This window comes from Gymnogyps californianus, chromosome 10 (assembly GCF_018139145.2).
Source record: "Gymnogyps californianus isolate 813 chromosome 10, ASM1813914v2, whole genome shotgun sequence".
NCBI lineage: Eukaryota > Metazoa > Chordata > Aves > Accipitriformes > Cathartidae > Gymnogyps > Gymnogyps californianus.
In genome coordinates, this window is record NC_059480.1 from 14,882,043 (window position 1) to 14,890,185 (window position 8,143).

At 46.1% G+C, this 8,143-nt stretch overlaps 1 long non-coding RNA gene across 1 annotated transcript; it reads right to left on the bottom strand.

The window, feature by feature from the left end:
- Positions 1 to 1,293: 1,293 nt before the first annotated feature.
- On the bottom strand, positions 1,294 to 7,862 carry LOC127020139 (uncharacterized). The gene is made up of 3 exons (XR_007767020.1): positions 7,817 to 7,862; positions 2,211 to 2,327; positions 1,294 to 1,707 (listed from the first exon to the last, which is right to left on the bottom strand). It is a non-coding gene; the product is annotated as an uncharacterized LOC127020139 (long non-coding RNA).
- Between the last annotated feature and the right edge of the window lie 281 nt (positions 7,863 to 8,143).

Sequence of the window (8,143 nt, forward strand, 5' to 3'; positions counted from 1 at the left end):
TGTTATATGTAAATTCACATTAATAACTTCAAGTCCTAGCCCCAATTCTCATTTTTAGTCTGAAGAAACAATTCCTTGACAAAAGTGTGACTCGACTCTGGTCTGTAGTACACGTGAGAAAGTAACAGAGAAACAGCTTTGATTTGAATCACCAAAAGCACCCTGATGTATTTCCTGCTAGAAACACAAACCAAGAATGAGGACCTCATGAATGCATGCAACAGCTTTTCTGTCAGTTGACTTTAAAAAACAGAACAGAATCCTACTGGTTCACAGTGGAATAAATGTTAAATGTAGCACCTTGAAGTCCTTAAGTACATGGTAATAATATTTGAAACATGAGGCCCAACGTTTCAGGCATAAAAAAATCCAAACCCCAAAACCCCACACAGCTATTAAAGCTAACATGAGCTGAGGAGTTCATCACCTCTGAAGGGGGAAGCTTTTAAAGACCATCAAGTGGGCGCACAAAGCCGGATCAGGAAACTCTGCAATAGGCACAATCTCCCAACAGACAAATTTGAGTCGGCCCTTCAAGACCTGGCTTCACTCCATAGTCCAGTCTAACCTAGTCTTTTTTCACACCAAAAGATCATCCCCACATCCAAACATGGCTCCTTGGGGCCAACAGCAGCAGTACAGACTGTATATCTGGATTCCTATAGCAATATCATTTGTTGCCTGCCTGCTTCCCACCCCAGTCCCCTTTCCATCTGACACTTTCAGGTTAGAGGAGTTTCTTCTGAAGTAAGAGTAGCTGTGAATAAGGGTGTCCTTTAGTGTAAGCCCAGAAACATCAGACCTCTTCTCTGGTAGCAAAGAGGTAGACACAGCTGTTCCAACAAAATGCCCTGGTACAGGACCATCAGCATCTTGCTCTTGGAATTGGGTCTGATCATCATGTATCTTAAGATTGTTTTCCAGGTGACATGCATTTTCTGAATTGCTGTAGGTAGTAGATAAAGCATGCGTACTCAGCTGTTCCGAGCACAGAAAGTAGCTGCAGAATGATGTGTTTGTTAGAAATGTTCTTCTCTGACATGGCTTTTTCATGGAAAATGCCTTTATGTAATCCACAGTAAGGGCTTTTTCTGATTTATCTGGTTTGTCCAAGCCATGACCTATAGTATAGCCCTCTGGTTGAAAAATAATGTCAGCAAAAATTCACATATCCAAAAAGTATATGAATTTCATTCATATTGAAATTTGTTTGCTGCTGTACCTGTGCATATTTGTGCAGATACCAACATACTCCTCCAGGTAACGATACACAGAGGAGCAATGCACTGGGATATTTTAAAGAAGTATCACAAAAATAAGTCTTTACTGGAAGTCAGGAGGGTTGCCCAGGATTAGGTTTGAACAGAATCCACAAAATAAGGCTGTCTCCTGGGCTGCTAGTCAATTAACTTTATTTGTTGCAAGCTTTGCCTGTCTACAGCAATACAGCTGTGCTGCCTGCAGAACACTCAGCAATGCCCTGGGCACAGCAGCAATTGCTGTGCTGACAGACAGACAGATCTTGCTGGTTGTCAATGCCTGTGGTCATGCAGCAGGTCAGGACAGCCACTGGGTTATGGGCTGCTCTCCCCAGGTGCCCAGCACAACAGGGCTGCTTCCATCGGCTGTGGCAGGAGACTGATGTCAGAGAACATTTTGAGCATGGCACCATGAATGGAGGTAATAACTGGTATCATCACACAGGAGCTAGAAGTAGGTAGAAAGAGAAGCTTTGTGTGGGTGGTGAGAGAGAAAAAAGGCAGATTAGGGAGACAAGGATCAGAATCTGCAAATCACGCAAAACCAGTTCTGTGTCAGGCAGAGAATAATTAACTTGCTCTTTTTTCCTAGACAAGCAGCACTGGTGTTGATTTAGAAACTCCCTTTCTGACACCAGGTGAAACTGGACACCCTTGAGGATGTTTTGCTTTGGATTTTCAGTGGTTTTCGTGCATAGTTCTGCCATTCACTATATATCCATATGGCACTATAGATGGATGGTAGATGCTACCTCCATTGCATATCCAAACCTGCTGGCAAAGACACAGGGCCTTGGTGAGGGTCAGTGCCTGGCGAAATGGTTCAAGACAGTTTTAGTGACAGACATCAGCCCCAATGACAGCCAGGGGAGCTCTCCTGTGAGTTTAAGAAAAGATGGAGTTATTCCCAAGAAAATTTTTAGGACAAAGATTTAGCGGTATTCCTGTTACCTTATTCATTCCTTGGATTTTTCTTCCACACAAGGCTTTTGCACTGTTACATCTGTGCAACTTTGAGGATGGGATCCAGAAACCAGACACGAGGGAGGGAGGATCAGGAGCAAATATCTGCCATAGCAAAACACAAACAAAACCGGCCTGCTGGCAGGTAAGCTTCCCTTTCATGGATCAATACAGGCCTGTTATTTCTGCATGACTGCCTAGGGGTTTTTTCTTGTTGGAATGAGACATTTTCTGAAGCTGTAGTTATGTCCTACATAAGAAAACTGCCAGTGCAGGCTGTAGTGTTATGCAAACCATACCTGCTCTTCATGGGCTTGGCCATCGCCTGGCCATGATCAGGCTGCATTCATGTTTTCTGCTGGCTACAGCACTGAGTATAGTTAGTTCTGTTCATCAAGTTGTAAAATAAAAGCTCAGTATTAAGAACCAGAAGTCCCTGACCTACACTTTACAAGCATGATACACATCACCAGGATCAGATCTGAACACACACCGCTTCACTGTGGTGTGCAAACCCATCCTTCCCAGGCACTGCGCCTGTTCCCAGACCAGCACAACACGAAAGCAGCAGCTGTTTGCTCTTTATACCTTTGACACAAGAATCTCAGTTTCTGCAGTGCTTCTTTTCAGGACACAAGTGGGAAGTAGGTAAGTGTCCCAGGCATAAATAGAGGCACAAAAAGGATTAGAGGACTTTACTACCTGACCTCCGCAGAAGTCAACTGAGAACAAAATCCAGGAGCCTTTACACTTTGTCCTGTGTGCTGAAAGCAGAGGTGGAAAGACTCATTGCATGTTTTCACACAGAGAGGACAGAATCATCCTGCATTTAGAAAAACCAAGACATTCAAAGCCTGCTGTTTTGAGAAAGAAATTGTTCCAACTCAGGAAAAAAAGACACAGGCAGCTATTATTCTGTCTGTACTGGACTTAATAACCCAGTGTCTGCAAACCATAACTTGAAAATTTTCCCCATCATACAACGTGCCAGACCACAGCTGCATAAAATAGAGAAAACCCGTTATAAGTGACCAGAGCCATTGGAAAACTGTGGAAATACTGCCTCAGGCTGCAAGGCTCTTTCCTGTGGAAAGAGTATTTTGCAATTGTCTATTAATACTGTTCTTTGCTGACAACTAGCACTCATATATTCTGGGTTTCTTCAAAAAGGCTTAGGTATAGGCTGTTCAAAACTCTGAATGCAAATAAAGCAAGTTTTCTTCCTCATTATTCTGATTTATTCATTTCTCCCCCTTCTCTCCTACCTCACGCATCAGACATTGAAGAGAATGAGAACTCAAAAGCATGGAAATGATGAATGCATAGGAACAGGATGCCACATGGCAGAGGCACCATCACTGGATTCTCCATGTAATAAGGGACATTTCTGAACTAGCATGTGTAAGAAGATGCTAGAGGAATGCTTTAAAACAATTTTGCCACTATTACATCAATACTTAGTATTATTCTTTAAGCAAAGCATCACTCCACATAATCAGGTGGGTTTTTTTTTGCAATACCTTCTAAGACATCAAGTGAATGAGCAGAAGTCTATGACTGTCTGAATCAGAGCTGCAAAATTCTACGAAACCCTGCAAAGTTCAAGTCTACATGCAGTGCTCTACCCCCCTCCCTCCCCCAGGCTGCTCCCTTCAGGGCTTTAACTCAGCATCCCCTGCAGTGAAAACTGCCCCTCTCCTGCCTCACGGCCCCATCTGTAATGAATTGTCACTCCCCAGGGCTCTGCTCTGTTTGTGCGCTGATGTTCGTCAGCACACATTGCTTTTGAATGAGAATGAGCCAAGGCCTCTGAGCTGAATAATTCACATGCTGATTTTTGCAATGAATTTTTGAGCGATGTACAACTGCAAGCTAACAGATCTGCAAAAGTGTGGAAGCAATTAAATCTGAGGTTCAGGGTAAACTCAAAGCTGAAAAGGGGGCCAGTTAAAGACTTCATATGGACAAAGGTTCTTCTAAAGTTTAAGGATGCTTGTTTGGGCCCCTCCATAGCATCTGGGAGAACACAAGCTCAGCTCGCCTATCATACCAACGTCAGCCTTGTCAAATAGTCCTCACTTTTCCACTCACTGGAGAGTTAATACCTTCTCTAGGTTCAGACACCCACAGACCCCGCCAGGAAATTCTTTGCTGAGCCAAAATTATATTGTTAACTTCTCCTGCCAAAAACAAGTTTGCCAGCAGTCCTGGTGCTGGGGGCCATCAGAAGGAGTGACACTCACTCAAAGGGGTATAAGCCAGAAGGGTCACAAAAAACTCAATCCCAGACTGTGAGCCCTCAAATGGAAGCAAGTAAAGACAACTCAATGTATACAACTGGTAAAGCCACTTGCAGTCCTTTGGCACCCCACATCCACAGGACAACCACCATCCTGTTTTCTGGTTGCACATGTGCCAGCAAATGTGCTGAGGAGCTCATGGACATACATGGTACACAATTGCCTTATGGTACGTAATTCCCCTGCATCTTGACTGCAGTGAAAATAGGTGTAGTTTTCCCATTGTGTTCTTCAGGTATACAGCATGGAGGATATAAGCACCAATGGTTTTAACAAGAAGGTTTCTGGCAGCAGATTATAGTAGTCAACATGGGGAATACTGTGGTCTCACAACTGGACTAAGATAAGCAGAAGTTTTGGGGTATGGCCAGAGAAGAGCATTACCAAAGGTTTAAAAGAGAAGCATTATTTCCAGAGCATATCCTGGCCACTGTTTCAATGTGCTTTGCTTGTCAGCTCAGAGCAGGATTAAAGCAGCAGAGTAGGAGAAAGCAGCAGGGGACAGAAGCTAAGGAGGGTCTGATTTGCTGAGCTGGGAGGTGATGGGCAACCTGGAAATAACGGGGCATTTTGAAGGGTGAGAGCTGTAGCAAAGCCAAAACAGCATCAGGAAACACAGGGGTCTTCACCAGGGCAGCAAAAAGAGCAAAACCAAAAAATTGTGCAGAAGGCGACACCCGTGCCATCTCATGGTGGTTGCACAACAAGCCACCCACTACAATGTACCCCCCAGACAGCTCTCATGGTGCCATCAGGGACAAGTTCTCCTGCCTGCATGACAGCATCTACAGCAACACAGGAGTGCTGAGGCAAAGACAAAAAGCCATTTAACAGCAATGGATGTCAGCAAAATCTGAGTAAATTTTCTGTTTTCACATGTCCATTGCAGAAATATAGTGCAGATTTGCAGATTTCTTCAATTTGTCATTATTTTGAACCCCAGTTCTGTTCTCCAGCATGCTTGCTGTCAGCCTAATATACTCCACACCATCTCCTGTGAGCCAGACTTCTGATGGAGTCACAGTGGAGAACCAGACCTGGGGCAGTCCTCCCCGCTTGCTGGTACAGAGCGGTGCTTCACACCTGGGCAGCAGGAGCATTGGCAACATCTCAAAGCTTTCAAACACTTCAGCAAAAAACAGCTTTATATCACTCATCAGAAACTGAAGCACAAGTCTGCATAGTGCGGAGAAATCAAAGAGAAGACCTTGAGATCTTGATGGAGAGGGTTAAAAAAGGGAACGCTAACTAGTGTGGGCTGCCAAAGTGGCAAGCTCCTGCCCCAGTTTGGGAGCTGCCAGGACCAGCCTGGCTGCTATGCAGCAATAAACCGCATCACAGCCCAGACCCCTTCCAACAGCTCCTCACCTATCCCTTTCTAGCAAACATCCACCCACAGACCTGCCCATATTCAGCTAATTCACAGGTCACGGGCAACCCATGCCCCAAGCCGGCTCCAGCACAGAGCAGGGTCACTGATGTCCTGCCATGCCCTACTCCCTGGGACAAGAGGGAAACCTCGTGCTTTCTCAGGCAAGGCAGGCTCTTGGCAAAGCAACAGGAACAGGGAAAAGTCAGAGTAACGTGGATGCAAGGAAACCTCTTACACAGCAGAATTGCAGGCGGCTCCAGACCACAGGGGCAGTTTGCAGCACCAAGAGCAGCCAAGCAGCTCTGTGCTGCACAGCCCAGGGAAAACTGAACTCAAAATAAAGAGGAAAACAGACTTGGTGGTAGCACAAGAAAAATCTGCACAGCCACTTCCAGCTAGTGGGGGAGGGAGCCCTGCAAAGTTGCACAGTCCAGGGCCAGATGGAGAGGTGGAGCAGTGCGCAGCACTGGGCTTGCAGCGACAGTTAATCAGTAAATAACACCAGGATTTTTGGCCGTGCAAACAAACGAGAACAAGGAGAGAAGTGAGGCTGTGCCACACTGACACTGGAGCAGAAGTAGAGGTCTTCCAGGTCCACAAGAAGGAAGCAGTTTTAATTACTTTTCTTTAGGACAACAATGGTGGGTGTAGGAAAAGGCACAGGCTGCTGGGAATGAACAGTTAAGCAAGGAAATAACCACATCAGAGGCAAAAGGAAAATTCTGAAGTTCAGCATGCTAGACCAAGGGAGGCCAGGCAACAACCATCCTGGAGAGCTAGAAGCCAGCGTATTAAATCACAAGTCTGACAGCAAGGATTTCCAGGAGAGCCATGAACTCACGTCATGTCAGATAGCTAGGAGAACGGTTTTCCAGGCTAAACACAAGTAGATTCAGCTTGAAAGTCAAGGCTATGGTGGATGAGTGGCTTCCAGCAAAAGGTTTGTGTTATCCTGAAGTTTTCAAGATTCGGGGCGATATGGCTGGGGATGAGGGTCTTGTTTTCTACCTCCTTAACTCCTCTGCTCCCCAGCAGGAATGGAGCAGAGCTGGCACATAGGCAGCCCCCAGTGCAGGGACTGGAGGAGGACCAGGGGAGGCACAGGGGCACTGCAGGGGTGAGCAGGGTAGGATGGGACCCAGCCGGTCCAGGGAGGTGCAGAAGAGGCTCAGGCAAGGGGGATAGCCCTGGCACTACAATACATTTCTGCCCACAAACTCCAGCTTTGCATATTGCAAAGACACGTACATAATGCGGGTGCTGCGCGCTGGCTGTGAAGGAGCTGTATACCCTGTGCTTCGCTCGCTGGGAGACAGAGGGGCTTCACCAACACTGCTGTGCTGTAGCTCCCTGGAGAGAGGCAGCCCTTTCCTGGCGAAGAGCTGAACCCATCAGGCTCAGAGTTTTTGGGATGCAACATGGGGCAGACAGAGAGTCAGAGATGCACTGAACATCTCCAGGCTCATAGCATGGTTTGGGAGACCCTGAGGAAGCAGATAACACTCACAGCATGAAACAGAGCCAAACCCAGCCCCAGAGATAGAGCAAGGGAGAGAATTCCAAAAGACCCAGAGGGCTTGTTTCAGAGTTTCTTATAGTATCTCAGGTCATACTGAAGTCTGCTGAAGTAGAAAGCAAGACTGGAGTTAAGTGCCTTCTATCACCCCCCAGGACACAGCAAGAAGAGATAAAAAACAAGGTCTAAAACCAATTCATTCATGCAGGAGATCTGTATTTACACTGTTCAAAGGGCAACCTTGCTTTGGTTACAGCAAAGCACTGGTTTAGGGGTCAGAAACCTTTTGCCACGTCTCCCTTTTACACAAAGATGGGGCAGTTCCACCTCCGGCTATTGCAGAGCCCTCTCTCCCACAGTACTTACAGCACTGCATGATGCTGCTGTCACCCCATCACATACTCACCCAGACAGCAAACTGGTGATCCAGATGAGCCCCCACCAGTCTCACACCTTCACTTATGGAAATGAAACTGAGAGCAGAAGTGATTATATACTAACAGGTACCTGAGCAGCTGGGAGTGAGAGGAGCTTTCTAGGCTGGTGTTGCCACAGGAACAAATTGGTATCATCTGGCCACAATTAAAACTCAGGCTGTGATACTTTTTTTTCTAAAACAAAGTTTCTATCCATCAGAACTGTGGGTGTCTGCAGCAGCTTCCATATAGGAATAGCAGAGGCCAAGCCCTGCTGTTTATGAGAGGGATTACATCATCTGGTTGCTTGAGATAAT